Genomic DNA, 22,168 nt, shown 5'->3' on the forward strand with positions numbered 1-22,168 from the left:
GTTGTTACTGCATGTAGCTCGTGTACATATACAGGCGCGCACTGGACTGCAGGTTGCTCGTGACCACCTTAATGCATGCATTGGAAATGCAAGCAGTTTTGTGACTACTTACAGACAGGTCGACTGTGCCTATTTTCAGGCAGTTATCTCGTGGCCATAAACAGGCATGCACTGGAACTGCAAGCAATTTGTGACCACCTACAGGCATGTATTGGAAAGGCAGGTATATTGTGCCTATCTAAAGGCATGCATTGAGACTTCATGCGGCTCGAGGCAACCTAAAACCATGCATTTTAGCTGCAAGCTGTTTGTCCCCACCGACAGTTATGTAACAGAACTGCAAGTAATTTGTGCCTATCTATATGCATGCACTGAGTCTACAGGAAGTTCGAACTCACCTTACAGCATGCATTTGAACTACAAACAGTTGGTATCCATACAAATAGGCAAATTTAAATTATATTACAATCAAAACATTATCAAGAAAAAAAGTCCGATTCCCTTATGAAGTAATTGTGGTTTATACTAGCCTTCTTCAAATGGTCACGTCTTTAATAAAACTAAAAAAGGTTCTACCACCTGTTTTAACACGACTTAGTTTCCCCCTATAACACCCAATATTTAATCATTTGCAGTCAAAACCCTTTAGCTCGATATTCCAGGGACCTAAATACTTCGAGCCTCCGGAATATTGAGCCAAGAGCAGATCATTTATTGTACCCACATCGTACTGTTCGCAACATCACACATTCGATATTATGACAATATCATATAATTGTTTTATGATTTATATACGCAATAAAAATAACAATATAAACACATATACACGAAAACAATAAGAATATTTCATACAATGATTAACACATGAACATGCGTCATATTTTATACACACATCACTTAACATGTAAATATATAGATAGCACATTTAAAACATTCCAGCCACATGGTTTGTGCTCGGGCTCTGTCACCGTCAAGGAATCTGGCTCTTACTTGGTCTTTTTTTTTCAACCAAGTTTAAAGCCTGTTTCGCGAAATCCCAAAGTCGTCTGCAATTTGCTTTTTTGTATTATCATTTTGATAAAAAAAATAGGAATGTTATTGAAAATAGTGTTGATTTAAATTATTTTGCCTTTATAGTTTACAGCAGATTTTTTGGTGTCCTTTTAAACTAAATGAAAATATTAAGTTATGTTTCTTTACTTAAATCACGAGGAGAGAGAGAGAGAGAGAGAGAGAGAGAGAGAGAGAGAGAACTGCATTATATATTTATTGCAACATGTTGTTTTTACCATTCATATGTGCATCTTATATTGAAAAAAAATCTATCTATTCCTTCTCTTCTGTACACATTCATAACACTTATTAGCCGTTGCTAATATTATTTTATCGTAGCCATTCAAAAGAATACAACATAGTCGAATACCTTAAGGGTAGTTAACTGTGTTTCAGATAATATTTCATTCTGCTTGAGTTGTCTCCTTTCGTCGTTAAAGCGAAAGTTGAATTTTCCGAAAATCCCAAATCGATACGTCTAGATATTGAGGAAGTTTTAATGTGGATGTGATACGTTTAAAAGGTTAGTTTTACTCTTTTGTTGTCACCACACTGCTGCCGACATCTTACTACAACAGGATACGGTACTTGTTAATAACAAGTTTTCACTAACAAGTCGGAAAATGCAATAGAAATATCCGAAAAGTATACTGAACCACAAGGGAGATAACGTAAGTGAATTTTATTTTATATGCACTGAAATGGGTAACAACATTCTTTTAAAGACACCAGGTCGATTTCCAATAAGATTAATTACGATACTTACGTTACTATTAAACATAAAGTAAATATGCTGTACAGTTCCCGCATTTATGTACTAGTATGTGAATAACATTAAAAATGATCAAAAACAAAACGAAACTCTTTAAAAACATTTAAATCTGCACTGTCACAGATATACCATTTTTACAACTTTTTTTATATATTTTGTCTTGGAAAGAGCAAATTTTTGCGTATATATCTGCAAACCAATAATAAAAGATTACTGACAAAAGATCAGATCGCAGATTTTCATATTTCCGCTCGAAAATTAATGTATAATGACTTAAACCGTTACTAACGGTTTAAGAAAAACGCATAAACACCATTTTTTTTAATTTAAATATAGAAATCTGCGATCTAATATTTTGTCAGCACTCAGCAGTCTATAACTGGTTTCCATGGATTTTCGCAAAAATTGGCTCGTTCCAAGACAAAATGTACAAAATGTTGTCAAAACGTTCAATCATTGAGAGTGCAGCTTTAACGCTTCAGTCATACTTTGTTCCTACTTTTTCTGGTTTCTATCTTATTAATGATAATCCACCTCTATTTATCCTTGTTTGCAGCTTTGGCTGATTCCGACCAGGCCTTTACATATTAGTTGTGGTATTTACTGATAAATGGCGGAATTATTGTGAGATTCAAACCACGATTTTAAGGGTCTTCCACAGCACAAATTTATTCTTTTGTTTTGTTGATGATTTCTTTCATGAGTAAACCATAAATCTTTTGCGACATGTTTTATGGTTTAAGGAGTTGTCCAAATTTTACGAAAACAGATTTTTAAATCAGATTTGGGATAAATGCCAGCATAAACCTGGCACTTGTGGACTATGCAGAATGTTCCTATCAGTGCTTTTGTTCTATAGTTTTAAGTTTTAATCCATCTTTCTATTGTGCATGTTTCTTAGGTTTAACGCTTTATCTCAATATCTTTAGTTCAATTCCTGTCGAACATAAAACAAATATTGCTTTAGTATTTTATAGTTGAATATATAGATATGTATTTCTTAACTATATGGCTAAGTATTTAAGTAGTAGTAGTAGTAGTAGTAGTAGTAGCAGCAAGCAGTAGCAGCAGCAGCAGCAGGAACAGCAACAAAACAAATATTGCTTCTTCGAAGGGGGGCATTTTGCTTTGCACACGTCGATCGGTCCGTCGGTAGACCAAAGCTTGTCCGAGTGATAACCCAACAATTCCTGAAGGTAAAATCATCAAACTTGACATGAGGACCAGTAGATGACCCCTACTGATTATGGGGTTCATCGGGTCAAAGGTCAAGGTCACAGAGACCTTTAATGGTAACAGGATTTTAAAGCTCGTCCGAGTGAAAAATAAAAAATGCCTAGACCTATGGTTATCAAACTTGACATGGAGGCTGGGCCTGACCAGTGGATGATCCATATTGATTTAAAGGTGTCATCAGGTCAATGGTAAACTTCACAGTATCCTAGAATGATTAAAGGTTGACCGAGTGCTAACGTGACAATGCTTGACCCATGGCCCTCAAGCTTGACTTGGAGATTGACCCCTATTGATTTTTGCGTCATCAGGCCAAAGGTCAAGGTCACAGTGACCTTGAATGATAAAAGGTTGTCCGAGTGATAACTCGACAATACCTGCACCCATGGCCCTCAAACTTGGCTGTTGGGCCTGACAAGTAGATGACCCCTATTGATTTTAGGGGTCGTCGGTTGAAAGGTCAAGGTCACAGTGACCTTGAAGGCAAACTCAACTATTCCTGGACCTATGGTCGTCAAACTTGACATTGATGCTTGGCCTGAGCAGTAAATGACCCCTTTTGATTGTAAGTGTCATCGGGCCAAAGCTTAGGGTCACAGTGACCTTTAACGCGAAAAAGTTAACAAAGCGTCTCCAAGTGATATCTCAACAATGCCTGGCTGGACCTGACCAGTAGATGACCCCTGATTTAAGGAGTCATCGGACAAAGCTCAAGGTCATCGTGACCTTGAACACTTGTCTGTGTGATAACTTAACAATGCCTGCGCCCATGGCCCGCAAACTTGACATTTAGGTTTGAGATTAGTTGATGACTCCTTTGGATTTTAAGGTCATAGAGTCAAAGGTCATGCAGCAGCAGTAGAGTAGTAGAAGTAGTAGCAGCAGCAGTAGCAGTAGTAGTAGTAGGAGGAGGAGGAGGGGCAATAGTAGGAGCAGTATTAGTAGAAAGCAGCAGTAGTAGCAGAAGCAGAGCAGTAGTAGAATCAGTATCAGTAGAGGCAGCAGCAGTAGCAGTAGAAGTAGCAGTAGCAATAGAAGTTATACCAACAACAATACCTGCAGCACTACCAGCTGTACTACTAAGACTTGACCAAACATGTTGATCTTATATATTTATTTTAACTACAATATAATGCACCAGTCAATTGTAATCACGCCCTCGGTCTGGGGGTGTAACGGGGATAGCGTGGGAAATGGGCCGTGTATTTACCTTCCAGGTGGCCTCGCAGTGCAGAGTGAATGTGGTGGTTTTTCAAACAATAGCGGTGAATGGGCCTTAACGTAGGATGGGGAATGTGGCGGGGATTTAACCAGCAGTTTGTCTCCGCAGGGCGAGAATTTTACCTAAGATCTGCTGGACCGAAAGTCAAAGTCCCCGCTATTCCCCGGGGGGGGGGGTACAATTGAGTGGTAAATATGATAACATTGTCGTATCTGTTCGGTAACTTTTGTATAGACATGATCATAGGGAATCACTAACTTATCGGGGGAGTCAATATTTAAACAGAAAAGGAAACACTTTTTCTAATGAATAATGACCGGGATCGGGATTAAATGTGCGTGAAATCGCTTACATCGATAACGGTATTGAAACAATGCAAGTTGAACACAAAACGAAGCAATTTATTTTAATTAAAACATTTTCAAAAAACAGATCACTAACAGTTATTCGAAAGTCCTCGTGATGTGTTCATGTGAAGAAAAATTAAAATAAATTTAGTATACACACACTGTAATATATTCTTCCAAATCTCATTCATTTAGTCTGCTTACCTATAAACCAGAATATTTTTCAAGCAGTGAAAACATGGTTTTACACATGGTTAAGAATTTGACTTCAGATTATCAGGGGTGTAGAAATCAAAAGTGGTAAATTTCGCCACTATTTCTTGGCATGCATTTTTCTGAAAAGTATGTCATCGATATCTGTATATTATTGTGTCAAGTGCCCTAGACAACCCGAATTTTTTGATGATATATTTTCTAATCAGAAATATATAGAGGATAATTGTTTGTTTCAGTGTAAGATCGCAATATATTTGACCGAGTAAGCACCAAATCCTTGACACAGTGAAATAGCATGTGTAATTCACTGATAAATCACTTAAAATATTGATATGAAAAACTACAGAAACAAGCTCAGTAGCCAAAGTTTAAATATAAACCACCGAAAAGCATGTAATAAATTCAATAAAATGGCGTATTAAATTCATATCCGGGTTACAGAAATGCAAATATATTTTTTAAAATAGCTTCAATCGTCACAAAGTCACAAGACATTGTTGATAGGATAGTGTTGGTTATTTTGACATTGTAACAAATTCATTTAATACAAATATATTTCCGTTAAACTGCAAATGATTTTTAATTGAAAATCTGATAAAATCTTTTTTTTTTAAATTTGCTCAACTCATAATAACACTGACACATGTTGTATCTGATGTTTATAAAATGCTTTCTAAACATTGAACCTCAAAACTAAATAAAAAAAAGAGTTTTTTTAAACATTTAATGTTTTGATCCTTCACTGCAGTGTGAAGGACTTTAAAATAAACCCTTCGACTGTTTCGTTTTCGCACACTAACATGCTCCAACCATTATATGTAAAATGTGATTGTTGCCTTGTGTCTCTATTTGATTGCCTATCCCTATAAAACAAGTTTAAACTGATAATTTACAACTGACTAAATGGTTTAATGGTTCAGTAATAGATCACTCTTTTCTTGACGTTCGAAAGTAACCCATTTAGCAATGTATTTATGGAAAACTGTTATATTTTTCGGTTGTGTGTATGTATGTAGTGTGTTGTTTGTGCTGTTTTGTGTTGTTGTTCCAATACATGTTTCCTGTTTGTGATTGTTTGTTTTTGTGTTCTATGTCATTGGCGTTGACCCTATGTCATTAAACGGTGTTTATGATTAAACTTTCGACTTCTGGACTTGTTTCTGTAATTTTTCATATAAATATTGAAGATAAATTATTACAATTTTGTGTTGTTTTGGTACATTAGTGGTTGATCTGCATTGATATATCTATGTATGTAGTTATGTTTTTGTCTTTGCTATAAGGTATATATAGAGATTTTATGTTTCAGAATGGCGGCTGCAGTGACGCCGGGGTCGGTGGATGGAACCCAGAATGAGCAGTACTACCTGCGCCTTCATCTTCTTATGGAGGCTATCAAGGTTCTCAGGGCAAAATTCGACTCTATTGTTAACCCAAATAACCTGCTGAATGAACTGATGAAACACAAACGCGTAATTGATAAATTGCAGAAAGATGGTGTAATTTCAAGGGACCAATATCGTCTGCTCAATCCTAATCCAGACTCGCAAAGATTTGACGTCAGTCTGCTGATTGTTCTGCTCAGAAACATCTGCAACTTGCAACCAAACAATCCTATTTGGAAAGAGAACGACAACAGCAAAATAACAAACACCATGCCTCCTATCATTGCAAACATCGTGCGGATAAGGAATCTTCGTAACAAGGTATACGTTTAAATTACTTTGGCCTTTCCACGAAAATAATAATGTTCAATTTACCAATATTATTTTAGTGATATAAAATATCTGTTTTAGATGTTACCAAATTGAATGCGGTCCACTTTTAAGTACTATCAATGAACAGTTTCAATCAGACCGAAACTTCTGTTTGTTACTTCGTTTGTACTCCTGATGTACGTTTATCCATTCCTTTGCACAGATACATGTTCACGTAATACAGCATATTTAAATGGGATGGTGTTGAATCCATTGGTTTTGTTTGTCAGCACCGCTGAAAGGTCGCCAATAATATTATAACACACGCTTTTTCATAATGTAAATTTTCAGATGCAGCATAAGGATATTGCTTATCTTGAACAAAAAGAGTTCCAAAAGAACTGGAGTTTACTGGAAAATGTAAGTTTTTCATGAGGTCTTTATATGTTTGTGTCCCTAGTTAATTGTTATTAAGACCCTTGCCTAGTATCTCAAAACAGGGATTATTTTTAAATTTTCGTCTACATGGCTTGTCCCTGTAGTTTTCATTTTATTATTGTAAATAGTCTACTTCATTATTGTAAATAGTCTACTTCATTATTGTAAATAGTCTACTTAATTATTGTAAATAGTCTACTTCATTATTGTAAATAGTCTACTTCATTATTACATTGCGTTATGTTGATTGTCGATCAGAAGTTTTGTTGACGTTGTCATTTTGTTGTTGTACGTGTTGTTTTCTTGTTGTTGCGTATTTTCTTCCTTTTTTGGAAGGGGGTGGGGGGAGGTATGAACGTGGGTATTGAATAATTGAGCAAGGTTGAAAGTAATGAGCGTTCGTCTTGAGAGTAATATAAGTTGTCTGTTCCAAGGTCAAATGCTCTTTGTCAACATTTGTACGTTGATATTAACGGCTGGTTCGTGAATGTATAAATAAATATAGTCTAAGGGATGATTTGGTAACTCATTTACATTCTATACTATTAAAGGTACTGAAACATTTTAATTTACGAGCGTAAATCAAATGGTCTTACCTCTATATTTACAACTAGGCGATGGTAACACTTGGCCAGTCATGTGGGCTGAATGACGTGAAAGCTGATATCGCCGAGCTGATGACAAAGACCCTCGACCTTGTGACACCCGAAATGAAAAACCTCCGGGGTATAATGATTTTAGCGCCTTTTGACGTGATCTAAATTTTAAAGACTTTTTAAAACCAATATGCCTATCACATTTTCCACTTCATTAAGAGTTGTCAGTTTGAAAAATATACTTACTGGAATATTTTGGCAATCTGATGGCATTTTACGTGTCAGTAGAAGTACATATTCTAAAAGAAAATTTACTGAATACGTATATATACAAAATTTATTATTTTCACAGAGACAACGTTATGGTTCCTTGAGGAGAACTGTGGTGATGAATTCTACGTGGAAACAGCCCGTTTTCAAGAAGCCATTCGTTTGCTAAAAGAGAAGCATTTCATCGTGCTAACTGGCCATCCAGGAGAGGGGAAAACTGTCATGGCAGCCAGGCTGGCCCTGACAGAAGGTACAATGCCGGAAAACTGCTTAAAACTTAAGCGTGCACGAGATTGGAGAAAAGTGGATTGGTCATTAAAGCTGTTTAAGACAGTAATTGTAGACGATATCTTTGGAGACGGTGCACTTAATCAGAAATTTCTTTCTGATTGGGTACCTTATCTGCCTGATATGGAAAGAGCTGCGAAGCAGAAACGTTTGAGAATTATTATTACCACAAGGCACTACATTAAAGAGGAGGCTTTGGAAGAGAAGGAAATGGGCAAGCTCAAAATGTTTGAAGACAAAGATGGTTACGTTTTGCTCTTGTCGTCAAAGATGCATTTGTCGTTTGACGAAAAGAAAGACATTCTAATGTCAAGGGCAAAGAAACATCAATCTGAGGACATGATTGACACCTACCGTATTAGATACGAGGACTGTGTGACAAATGCAGAGGATTTGAAAGAGGGTCAAAGAGAAAACCTTGTGTTTGGGTTTCCGCAGTGTGCAACCTTGTTCGTTCGAAGTGAAGCGTTGATCAAGCTGGGCTCTGTTTTCTTCAGCAAACCGGAAATACACTTCAAAACATATATTGACGAGTTGTACATAGACAAGGATGAAGAGCAGTTCCATAAGTTCTTGGCTTTGGTTACTGTCTGGGCAGAACAGAATATGAAAATGAAGGAACTTGATTTACAAAATGCAAGCAAAGTGTCCGACCATGTGAAACATGTTGCAAAATGTTTTGGAGTTAAGGTTAATCACCTATTCGTTGAAACTTTAAAATCTTCTCTGAAAAGCCATGTTCATGACCTGTTGTTGTTGATCGATCATTCTGGAGAGTACACCTTCAGTCACAATGTAAACGGGGACATGGTTGGTGTAGTCCTTGGAAGTCACAAACTCCTGGAATGCATTGCGTTATGCCCGAGAGACTTCCTGATGGAACGCGTTACAATCGCACCAGCCAGAGAGGACGAGCTTCGTGTTGTAGTGCCAAAGAAACACTATGATGCTCTGTGTGAAAAGTTTGCAAAAATGATTGGTCGAAAAAACTGCAATCTTGTGGCAATGGAGCCGCCACTTGACGAATTCCAACAGCTTCAGCGTAAAGGTCCTCGCCCTAACACCGTTGATGTACTCAATGACATTGACTTTGGTATACTGAAACACAGCGCCTTTAAAGACGAAGGTTTCGTGAAACAGTTCATCAGGTACATCCGTGAAAAATATCTCAATCAGAATCTTTTTACTGTCCCTGTAATGAAAATGACAGGCTACTTCCTCGACTACGGCATCAAAATGCCAGAAATGGTGATGTATCTTCCGGGTTATACGCTATACAGTGGGCTGAGTGTGTTGGCGAAAGAATTGATTGAGCAAGAAGTTTTTCCAAAGGACCAAGTCGATCCACTACTCCTGGCAACACATTCCGGTGATATTGGCATGATGAAGTTACTTCTAAGCCATGGAGCGAAAGTTTTGGGAGACACAATCTATGTAGCCATGCATAAAAGAGGAAACATGTTTGAAGCAAACAAGGTTCTCGATACAATAGTTGAATACCAAGATAAAGATATCAATGACAAAGGAAACGCCGTTAATGGAAATTATCCGTTGATTGTTGCAGCCAGAAAGGGCTTTACTTATGCAGTAAAATGTCTGTTACAGCATGGCGCTGATCCGTCCGTGAAAAATGATAAAAACCTGACGGCACTGCACAAGGCAGTCATCTATAAGCATGCCCATATTATTCAACTTCTCATTGACTATAATTCGCCATTGGACGAGAAGGGTGGAAAATTTAAGAGGTCGCCTCTTCATATCGCCGCTGATCTTGGTTTAGGTGAAATCGTCGAAAGAATTCTGAGCAAAGGTGCAAACGTAAAGATCAAAGATCATCGTGGTCATTATCCGATATTTCTGGCAGCCATCAGAGGTCATTTGGAAACAGTCAGGGTCCTTTTGAAGCATGACAAAAGTCAGGATAGTCTGAGAATTGCCTCCTATGGCAAGAAATCGTTTATCAAAGGCATGTCACTATTTCATGTCGCTGTTTGGAAGAACGACAGGAAGCTTATCCAGCTGCTCATCGATGAGAAGGCGAATCCTGACGTAATGGACTTCTTCGGTCAAACCCCGTTGTTCTATGCTATTAATACGGGCAAGAAGACTGCGACGCGCATACTGTTGCAGTATGCAGACAAATCAAAACCTCAAAAACAGGGATTGACGCCATTGCATGCTGCTATTCACAAGGGAAATATCAAACTTGTAGCCAAACTAGCTGCAAAAGTGGACGTTAATGCATTTGACAAGTACGGTCGGACACCTCTTCATGTTGCATGCGAAAAAGGAAATGTAAACGCAGTAAATCTATTGCTAAACAAATACAATGCAGATCCACTTATGATCACGAAACGAGGAGACACAGTTTTCCATATCTTGAGACGAATGAAAGGAAACAAAAGTCACGCGGATCATTGCAACCGCCGTTTGATTGAGATGCTTTTACTTAAAGCTCATCCAGCAATATTTGAACGTGTAAAATGTATGCCGAACAAAAAGGGAGTGATCATTACAGACCTTGTTAAACTTGCCTCGAAGGATCAGAATACTATCAAAGTTTTGACGCAAGCGATAAAATCCGACTTTGACGAGATAAGCGATGACGACGTTGATGAAACGGGGGCTAAAGCTTCCTCTACAAGAGTCGCGGGTGCTGGAAACACAGACAATTTAAGATTAATTCAGGATTTGCTGAATAATTTTGGAAGTGAAAACTACTCAGACGAAGATGATGATGACGATGGCGATTCTGAATATGGGTTGGAATTTGGAGGATGTGATGATCCTTTCGATAACGATGACGATGACGATTTCATGGACTATGACATGTTCTAAATTACTTAAAAACATATTTTTCTCAGATACGTATTGAGACACATATTAAGTTTTAGCTGTTAAACGTCGTTTTTAAAATGGTATTGAATCAAATATGCAAGATGAATCAGGCTTAACTGTTATTGTGAATAAATTATTTTTAGTTTTAGAAGAATTAATCCTATCTGTTTTATTTGCTGTGACAGTGTCTTGATATGATTTTACACAACTTAAAATCACTAAGATTATGTTTGATAAATATCATCTTGCGTGGTTCAACAGTAGACACGTATATATAAGATGTCGTAAACTATTTAAGCTGATTCATAGGCTTTGCAAAATGTTAGTTTTGACCTTGAAATACATATGTTGTATTCACTTCGCTTTAACTTAATATAAATGCTGTTTTAAATGTCAATAATCGTGTAATTCTTCAACATTATTATTTGTACTTGTTTTTGTTATTAACTGTACCCATAATAGACTGTGATTTGTTGTGTGCTTTAGGGAAACAAATTTTGGAGTTTATATCGATCGTGTATACAAGTTCCTATAGCAAAAAAGAACATTTTATTCACATTCACGAATAAACAGTATATAAGTATGTGATGCTACATTTCATTGGTTTTAATGGGGGGGGGGAGCAGAAATAATAATTGTTAATTGTAGCGCACTGACCATTTTATTGTTTTTGTTTTTTTCTTTACAAAATCTACGGTAGTAATTGACATGTATATAAAGGAAAAATGAATAATTGCTGATACACTGTGAGGGAGCAAAAACAATCACGTGACCACAAATGCGAACAACCACGGAGAAATTGAGACAGCAAAACGTATGTTTTTGACGTTTTCTCTATTACCTTGAATCGAATTAAAACAAGACCTAGCCCATGGTACGGCACATAATTTCCGATTTCATGTGGTATACTGTCTGATATTCTTGGTGTCGTAGTTTTTGAGAACATTTAATTACAAAATTGGAATAGAGGATGCAGACGACCACACATTTTGTTTATCTTGCAAAAACAATGATAAAAACGGCTAGTTTCACCTGGTTCTTTACGAAAAACACTTATTAAAGCAAATATATACCATTTAGAGTACCTTTGCAAGGGGTATTGATGTTTTTGAAGGCAATATTAAAATATCAAATTATGCGAACGACCACACTCGAGAATTTTAGGCGAACGACCACACTTTTTAAATTAAATTTGAAGGGGATGCGAATAAAGCCTTCGTGATCTCAATGTTTTTTTTCAATTCGCATGACATTTGTATTCGCACAGGACGCACACACGTGTATAATCTTCTCGACAAATCCGACATGTCAACACCAGAATGTGACCGAGATTGTGCGGCATGCGTTTCGAGGCATTCGACCTTTGTAAAGGAGATTATTGTCAAGTAAGATGCTGATAGAAGTCACTTAAGGATGTGTGTCTAGAATGAAAAGAAGTACTAGGGCAATTTTCGGATGCCAAGATCTAACGTACATCGGTGATAGGGCTAAAACCCACCCAAATCCCATGACACCTATATCTCTAAGTATGTCAATCGTTAAACTTGTTAAAAAAACAATTTTTGTATTGTAAGATGAAGAAAACATACATTTAATTTATCTCATCCACACAATTTCAGGGACGGTGTGTTCGATATACGTTCTACCAAAAGGAAGAAGAGTGGTACAGTATGTTTGGATCAAAATTCAATACAAAAAGGAGCACTGGGTGTCAGAAGGGAAAAGGCGAGGAGAAATGATTGAAAAACGTTAGTTACATCCTAAATGGGATTCCTAAACATTCAATATACTATGATCATATGGAACTTCTAATGCTACTGGGTAGTTCATTTTTAGCCGGCGAATGACATGTGTAGTCATTACTCAATTACTCAATTAAAGTTGTTTCTGATTAAATATGTGTTGTGCCTTTATTCTTTATTGTCACGTCACTTATATGGCATTAATCAGTGCTATTATATGGCAATAATAGTGAAGATTAATCAAATAAAACTGATATTTGATAACGTTAATTGTCTTTATTTTAAAAATACAAACGGATCACAGTAAACACATAGTTTAAATCACATCAATATGAAACAAAAAATGTCCACATTTGTTAGTGAAACAATCACATTTATAAGAATGATATAGCATGTAATACTGATCAGGCTGTTTACATGTAAAACTTAAACATACGAATGTAATCACAGAGCAAATCACAAAAAGTGAAATGAATCACCTACAATAATCGTTTATGCTAACCTATCGACTCAAAATAATACAAGAATTTACTAATAAAATTTTGAAAAAAATATCACAAAAATGAAATTAATCACAGTGCAATGATCTTTTATAATAAGAGCTGTCAAAGAAACAGCGCGCTTTACTGTTCCGTCGCTTTTAAGTTTAGGTTGCAAAGTTTTGGTATATATGCAAAACCTTAACCAGACTCTTTTAGTCGAATAATAAAGGGCCATAATTTACATTTTATGCAAAATGGAGCTATCTTACTTGATTAATTAAGTCTGTTGGATATTTGGAAACGCCTGTCTGAAGTTTCAATGCAATACATGTATTTGCTGAGATAATGACTTAAAGGTGCTTACATGCAAAACCTTAACCAAAGTTTGACGCTAGGTTGAGTAGGATAGCTCTCGTTAGTCTTCGAATAGTCGAGCTAAAAACCCGAGCCTCAAACAAAGGCAAGAATTTACTAAAACAGTTCTGAAAATGCCTTCCTGGTTATGTACATACGGCGATTACTTTTCAAAAACAAAATATTGTTAGAAAATACAATAAGTTTTCTAATAATATATGTGTTGTTTCGTACTGCCGCAGTGTTGAAATGTTCGAAAGGACCTTGCCACAATATCTGCAGACCTGAGGTTGTCGACTCTCCATCTAAAAGATATACCATACACATTAACAAATAAAGTATTTGAAGCTTTATTCGCACTCTTGTCAACATTTGATAAAAAAAGTGTGGTCGTTCACCTAAAAATTCTCGAGTGTGGTCGTTCACATAATTTAATATTGTACGATTTCTTTCAAAAACATCATTTCGCCTTGAAAATGTATTGTAAGTGGTATATATTTACTGTTTATATATTTTTTTGTAAAGAACCAGTTGAAATTAGCCGATTTATCATTGTTTTTTGCAAGATAAACAAAATGTGTGGTCGTCTGCATCGCCGATTCCAAATTTGTTTTTTGAATGTTCTCAAAAACTACAACATTAAGAATAACAGACAGTTTACCACATGAAAGCGGAAATTATGTGGCGTACCATGGGCTAGGTATTGTTTTAATTTGATTCAATTTAGTAAAGAAAATATACACAAACATACCTTTTGTTGTGTCAAGATCGCCGTGGTCGTATACATTTGTGATGACGTCACAATTCTTGCTCCCTCACAGTGTGATACCGAAGATAACAATGGTGCTTTTTATGACTTTATTATTGTATGGTTTTATATTGAATACCACCAATATATTCCAAATATTAACGAGAATAGAAAACTGGCGATGTATGTTTTTAAAGCTATAGACAATATCTCCTCACGCTTGTGTTTGTTTTGTAGTTTTGTATGTGTAGTTAAATATGTTAAGTTAAAATGGTTCAATTCTTATTCTGTAACTTCATATTGCATGACTACTGACTATGACAGATCACATATATGTTTTACTGCTTGGGTACGCATGGGCATATTGCCTTATGTTTTTGAAATAAACTCTTAACTCTGTATAATAATACCTTAATTTACTTTGTTTACTTACTTACACACAGTTGCATTATTGTGGCACATACATGCTTTTGGCAGCACCCGTTCTCTATTAACACAACTCTAGTTCAACTCGATTATTTTCAGTGCTCGACTGCATTATTTCACTTCCTTATAATCGGCCAACTACATGTCATGAGAAGGCCTGCTATTCATGGTTATTAGGAACTGGTTTTAAACCATGTGACAAGCAATACATGATGATTAATTGATAAAGAATGGGGATAAATTAGGACAGGCAAATATGTTTATCAAGGATTGTTAGGTACCGCCTTGGAACGCTCAGTAAAATGTAAATTTACTACAATTTAAAACAATTGAAGTGCACATACCTCACTTTTATCCCAACAATCCTAAATAAATAAAAAAACGTAACAGTTAAATCTTATCAAAGTATGCATTAGCTTGAGGAAACTTAATAATAAAACAAATAATAATAAACTTATAGGTAAACACCAAGTACTTCTATGGAGTTTTAAAAAATCTTTATTTCCAACAATATTCATTATACAAAATAGAAATGAAAAATATATTTGCAAAGATAATTGGTGTCCCTTAATATGTCGTTTTACGATCTTGTCACACAAACAAATCTCAATGAAAAGCTGAAACCTTTTTTCTTTTTCTTTTTTTATTTGTTTCTCCTTTTAGTTATCACTTTTTAACATAATACACACATATAATATACACACGCACAGTAGTTTTTATGTAAAGAAAACATTCATCAAGTTACTCTTAATAGGGTATTATAATGTTTAATAGGGTTTTAAGGAATTACTCATCGTTTTAACACGGTAACGGATTCTAGTCACGTGTTTTAGGCAGCAGTCTTAAAATAATAGGTAGGGTTATTATTTATATTTTTACATATTAAAATATCGGGGGGGGGGGTCCGAGGTTAAGGCCAAAACGTTTGTTTTTTTCAAAACTTTAAACACCTGGTCAGGCACTTATAACGGCGGATTTCGTGCCCTAGGCGAACGTTTGCCCCGGCACCTCAACACATGCACGCCGACCTCTATCTACGTGGGCCAGAGTCGCGGCTCCGACATTTTCTGTTCTTAACTCTCGTTATATCAAGAAACAAAAACATCAAAAACCACGCTAAACAAATCCTATCTAGAATCTGCTGCAAGTGACAAAACATTTCAAGTGCCGAAATTTCGCTTCGCTGAACCGACGAGCGAGGACTTGAGTTTCATTCAATAGAAAATATACACAAAAGAACCTAAACAAGTCCTACTTAGATATGTTCCTTGAACAAATAAAGGTAAGTGTCAGGAAGGCAGTATATAGATCTTAAAGTTTCAGTCGCATGGCATTTTATTTTAAAATCATTATCGCTGTTTTATTTCCATTCGTTTAGATAATAAAAACATGTGGGGCTGTTATTTTATCGATAAATCAATAATTTAAGGAATCCAATCACAAACATACTTATAACACTTGCTGTATGTCCAACCGATTTCAACTACAACATTCAAATCTACTATTTACGAATGACGGATATATTCCGCACTGGCGCCGGATAGAACGCAGAATGATTACGGGGGAAATCCGCTAGGTATCATTACCGTGTATAATCTTCCTTTACTATTGACTTTAAATTATTTCACAATAGATAGATATTAACAATGTATATTGTGTTGTTATTTCCGAATTATGAAATGCGTATATATAAGTTCACATTTGAATGATTGTTACGGTTTAAGCGATTATAACGGGTAAACAATTGTCCCACTCGGTCGAGTACAAATATAGAATCTCAGTAGAATATTTCGTTGAATACACTTTCACCCGAAGTTAAGCATAATCTACGCCGGCAAAGACGTTCATATGGACGTGTAATCTTCCTTTACTATTGACTTGTAATTCTTAAGTCATTTCCTAACTTAAGTAAATTTCTTAATATTTTCAAAGTCAAATGAAAAGAAATGTATAAGTGTTTTTAACATAAAAGTAAAAAAAATCAAGGTTAATAGAAATAATGTATTTTGGAAATTCTTATTTTTTATTTCATTTTACACAAGAGATAAGAAATTTAGAAAAGTGACGTAAGTGTTGTTTTTTCCAAATTATGAACTGCGTACATATAAGTTCACATTTGAATGTTTTTATGGTTTTAGCATTCATAACGGGTAGTCAGTTGTCACGCTCGGTCGAGTAAAAATATAGTAGATCTCAGTAGAAGATTTCGTTGAATACACGATTTCCAATTGTGATGGCTTTATAATCATTGTCTAACAACTACCTGAATAGTTCTACTTCGTTTGAGTTTTAGAAGCTTTATATTGATAGTTACTCCAGCGCAGTTGAACGAAACAGTCAACATTAATTGGGATTGACCAGAACGTTCTGGCCAGATGTTGGACCCTTCTTTCAAATGTTTTTTTTTTAGTTAAATATCTTTTTTTCTTAAAGGATACGTTTATTTCTAAATGTCTCTTATGAAGGAAAGAACATAAAAATGCATGTTTTGAAACAAATAATCGACAAACAAAATATTGCTTTGACTATTGGCATGCATGTACAAACTAAAAACAATCAAAATATCGTCATCAGTAACTGTGTGGGTCATCGCCTTGGAACAGTCATCAAATCAGAAGTTATTTAACAAACCCAGTGATTTTCATCACATAATATGCTCGTTTTTCACTTATATTATTAACCGAGTCTCACCCGTGGAGTTTCGTGTTCATTTAATAAAGTATGTACTCTGAAATGTTAACATTTTTGCCTATCCTGAACGTTTTTGAAGCTAATGCACTTTTAATAGTACTTATATTGCTCTCAGGTTAAAAGTAAGGGTAGAATTATTAACTCAAATACGCTTGAAGTGAAATATTCAAATTTATTAGTAGTATGCTTATAGTATGTTTTATTTGCAAAATAAGATTGTATTGTGTGTTTTTTTTCTTTTATTCATATTATATCTGCTATATGTGACTTTTAGCTTCATGATCATCATTCTAAAGGTATTAAACACTTTGTATATAGGTTGCATATATAATCATTTACCAATAGTTTGTATACATCCCACATATATATACAGGTAGAAGCTATTTATTTTCCTATTCACATATCTTCATTATTAAATTGAGTTGAGTTCATTTGACCTGACTCATAAAAATTGTCGTTATTTTTATTTCAGAAACAATTTGTTGGCCAATTGGATGATGTTTATTGAAATCATTTTGTTTAATTACATGTACCTACCGAAGTTAACTATTTAGTTGTTCAGCGAAAATGTTACTTAAATTGTTTTGCTATGATAAAGCAATATACTAGAGTAAAAAGAACACATGATGAGCTTATACTGGCGTCAGTTAATAGCTGACGTCACCATCGTTTTGTTGGCGACAATAAACATACAATTATATTTTGCATATGTTGTGCTTTAACTTTTTTTTTCAATAATACATACAACTCATCACGTAACATTTTCCGAGTCTAAACAATCATTTTGTCAATTTCTGTCAAAACGTGAACACTTGATCTGTCTATAAGCGTGTTTTTATATTAACTGCTGAGTATCTAAGTTCATGTACTGGTTACACATTTCTGTTCTTCTTGTACAAGGTATCATCCATTTCAACCCCCTTTCTGATTTACAAGAAGGACAAATGTGTAACGGCAAAAGCATCAATGACTGCATCGAGCGCATTTACAATGATCTTGGTATCTACTTCTACGTGATAACACTGTTTCGACATATTCCTGTCAACATTTAAAGAGGTTCTATGGATATCTTTGAATCCTGTCACAAATTCATGGTCACCGAGGATATGTTTTGTTCTTTCTTCAATCTTTCTTGCAAGAAAACGCTGTCTTAGGCCATATAAAAAATAGCTGTGTTTCCGGTAACATGGCGAAAAAATTAGGTTCGGGCGGTCGGGGTTTTTTTTACAGTTTCGATTTCATGCAATATTCTTTTGCATCGGATCAATTATGATATATCTAAGCATTTCATAATTCACAAAAAGTCAGAAAACAACTGCTCTGTTTGATGTCTGAATTTCCTTACCTTCGACTACCGTACTTTCCCGCATATTTTGCCATGAAATCTGGTGTTGTTTGTATACAATTATCAGACGCGATCGGTTTTAAGAACAAATCTAGCACTTCAATTTCTACAAATGGGTGATAAAGTTCTAGCCAAACAGTCAATTATCAACTTAATTTGTTAATTTGCTTGAAGAAAATCGCCGATTTTCTTGTCAACTGTGAAATCTCTAATATGGAGGTAGGTTAATAATAGAACAAGTAAACGCGGATATGGTTTCATTTTACGTATCTTATTATCGTACAATCAAAGTTTAATTCATATTTGTAGTGAATTTAAACATTTCGGTCATTGTTTTAAGATTCTCAGACGACGATCACTAATATTATTTTTTCGATCGTATGGTATTTTCTAACCAGCCTAGATGAAATCCTGGCAATAAAATGGGATCATACGGTATCCGACTGACCGTTTTAAATACAAACCATAGCCGAGCGCCTTTGATCAAATCACCGCTCGTGCTCTAACGTCACAAATTTTACCGTTTGATCTGCAGCCGACACATTCCAATAAATGTGTTGTTTTTTCGCAGGTGTTTGTTTGGATTTCACTTGATGTGAATTAGGCGAAATAAATAACCATTGATAATTGCGGATATATAAATGTAATGAATAATGAAATGTGTATTGGTCCCTGGCTGTTAGCCTGCATTAATTCGCAAAGCCTAATCGTAAGAAGCCTGCATGATATACGCAAAGCCCTATCGTAAGAAAAAAGTTTTGTTTGAACATGTGGATAAATAGCACCGCGAATTATATCTTAAATATTTTCATTATAAAGGCAGCAAAATGTGTCTCCTATGATCAACCACATGTTTGGACCATAGGCAAGCGTTTGCCAATTAGACGAAATCGGACAAGGTTCACCGAATTCCGCCATGCTGTTTCCCTGTTGACAAAGCGTCTCGGTAATACATAATCAGGAATTAAAGTTTATTCTTCGGGAACAAAGACAGAAAAGCAACGAAAATAACGACGATATATTTAATTTTTGATTTTTTTTACTTTCATGCCGAAACAAAGATTAGGGTCGACGACGAAAAAATAGGGTCGGTCGGGTTACCGGAAACAGAAGTATTTTTATTGGCCTTAGCAACTTTGTTTTCGTAAAGCGTTAGAGTGACAATGTTTCAAAAGGCAAGATACACTTTAGTGATTCTAACCCCAACTACAGATCCATTAGAACTGCTGGAGTCCACCTCCAGGCATGTATTGGAACTGCAGTTAGGTCGTGCCCTCCTTCAGGTGTGCATTGGAACTACAGTTAGGTGTTATCCTCCTACAGGAATGCATTGGAACTACAGGTAACTCGTATCCTCCTACAGGGATGCATTGGAACTACAGGTTGCTCGTGTCCATCTACAGGGATAAATATGAACTACAGGTAGCTCGTGTCCATCTACAGTGATGCATTGAAAACACAGGTAGCTCGTGTCCATCTACAGTGATGCATTGAAAACACAGGTAGCTCGTTTCAATCTACAGGGATGCATTGGAACTACAGGTAGCTCGTTTCCATCTACAGGGATGCATTGGAACTACAGGTAGCTCGTTTCCATCTACAGTGATGCATTGAAAACACAGGTAGCTCGTGTCCATCTACAGTGATGCATTGAAAACACAGGTAGCTCGTTTCCATCTACAGGGATGCATTGGAACTACAGGTAGCTCGTATCCTCCTACAGGAATGAATTGGAACCACATATAATTCGTGTCCATCTACAGGGATGCATTGGAGCTACAGGTAGCTCGTATCCATATACAGGAATGCATTGGAACTACAGGTAGCTCGTGTTCATCTAAAAGAATGCATTGGAGCTACAGGTAGCTCGTGTCCATCTACAGGAATGCATTGGAGCTACAGGTAGCTCGTGTCCATCTACAGGGATGCATTGGAGCTACAGGTAGCTCGTGTCCATCTACAGGGATGCATTGGAACTACAGGTAGCTCGTGTCCATCTACAGGGATGCATTGGAGCTACAGGTAGCTCGTGTCCATCTACAGGGATGCATTGGAGCTACAGGTAGCTCGTGTCCATCTACAGGGATGCATTGGAGCTACAGGTAGCTCGTGTCCATCTACAGGGATGCATTGGAGCTACCTGTAGCTCGTGTCCATCTACAGGAATGCATTGGAGCTACAGGTAGCTCGTGTCCATCTACAGGGATGCATTGGAGCTACAGGTAGCTCGTGTCCATCTACAGGGATGCATTGGAGCTACAGGTAGCTCGTGTCCATCTACAGGGATGCATTGGAGCTACAGGTAGCTCGTGTCCATCTACAGGGATGCATTGGAGCTACAGGTAGCTCGTGTCCATCTAAAGGGATGCATTGGAGCTGCAGGTAGCTCGTGTCCATCTACAGGGATGCATTGGAACTGCAGGTAGCTCGTGTCCATCTACAGGGATGCATTGGAGCTACAGGTAGCTCGTGTCCATCTACAGGAATGCATTGGAGCTACAGGTAGCTCGTGTCCATCTACAGGAATGCATTGGAACTAAAGGTAGCTCGTGTCCATCTACAGGAATGCATTGGAGCTACAGGTAGCTCGTGTCCATCTAAAGGGATGCATTGGACCTACAGGTAGCTCGTGTCCATCTACAGGAATGCATTGGAAATAAAGGTAGCTCGTGTCCATCTACAGGAATGCATTGGAACTAAAGGTAACTCGTGTTCATCTAAAGGGATGCATTGGAGCTACAGGTAGCTCGTTTCCATCTACAGGGATGCATTGGAGCTACAGGTAGCTCGTGTTCATCTAAAGGGATGCATTGGAGCTACAGGTAGCTCGTGTCCATCTACAGGGATGCATTGGAGCTACAGGTAGCTCGTGTCCATCTACAGGGATGCATTGGAACTAAAGGTAACTCGTGTTCGTCTAAAGGGATGCATTGGATCTACAGGGAGCTCGTGTCCATCTACAGGGATGCATTGGAACTAAAGGTAACTCGTGTCCATCTACAGGGATGCATTGGAGCTACAGGTAGCTCGTGTCCATCTACAGGGATGAATTGGAACTAAAGGTAGCTCGTGTCCATCTACATGGATGCATTGGAGCTACAGGTAGCTCGTGTCCATCTACAGGAATGCATTGGAGCTACAGGTAGCTCGTGTCCATCTACAGGGATGCATTGGAGCAACTGGTAGCTCGTGTCCATCTACATGGATGCATTGGAACTAAAGGTAGCTCGTGTTCATCTAAAGGGATGCATTGGAGCTACAGGTAGCTCGTTTCCATCTACAGGGATGCATTGGAGCTACAGGTAACTCGTGTTCATCTACAGGAATGCATTGGAACTAAAGGTAGCTCGTGTTCATCTAAAGGGATGCATTGGAGCTACAGGTAGCTCGTTTCCATCTACAGGGATGCA

The 22,168-nt window shown here is 36.8% G+C and overlaps 1 pseudogene; it reads left to right on the plus strand.

Moving 5' to 3' along the window:
• Positions 1–11,627, plus strand: part of LOC128231098 (uncharacterized) — a 20,117-nt pseudogene extending 8,490 nt beyond the window's left edge.
• The last annotated feature ends 10,541 nt before the right edge of the window (positions 11,628–22,168 follow it).

The sequence above is a fragment of the Mya arenaria genome, chromosome 4, assembly GCF_026914265.1.
Source record: "Mya arenaria isolate MELC-2E11 chromosome 4, ASM2691426v1".
In the NCBI taxonomy this organism is placed as follows: Eukaryota; Metazoa; Mollusca; class Bivalvia; order Myida; family Myidae; genus Mya; species Mya arenaria.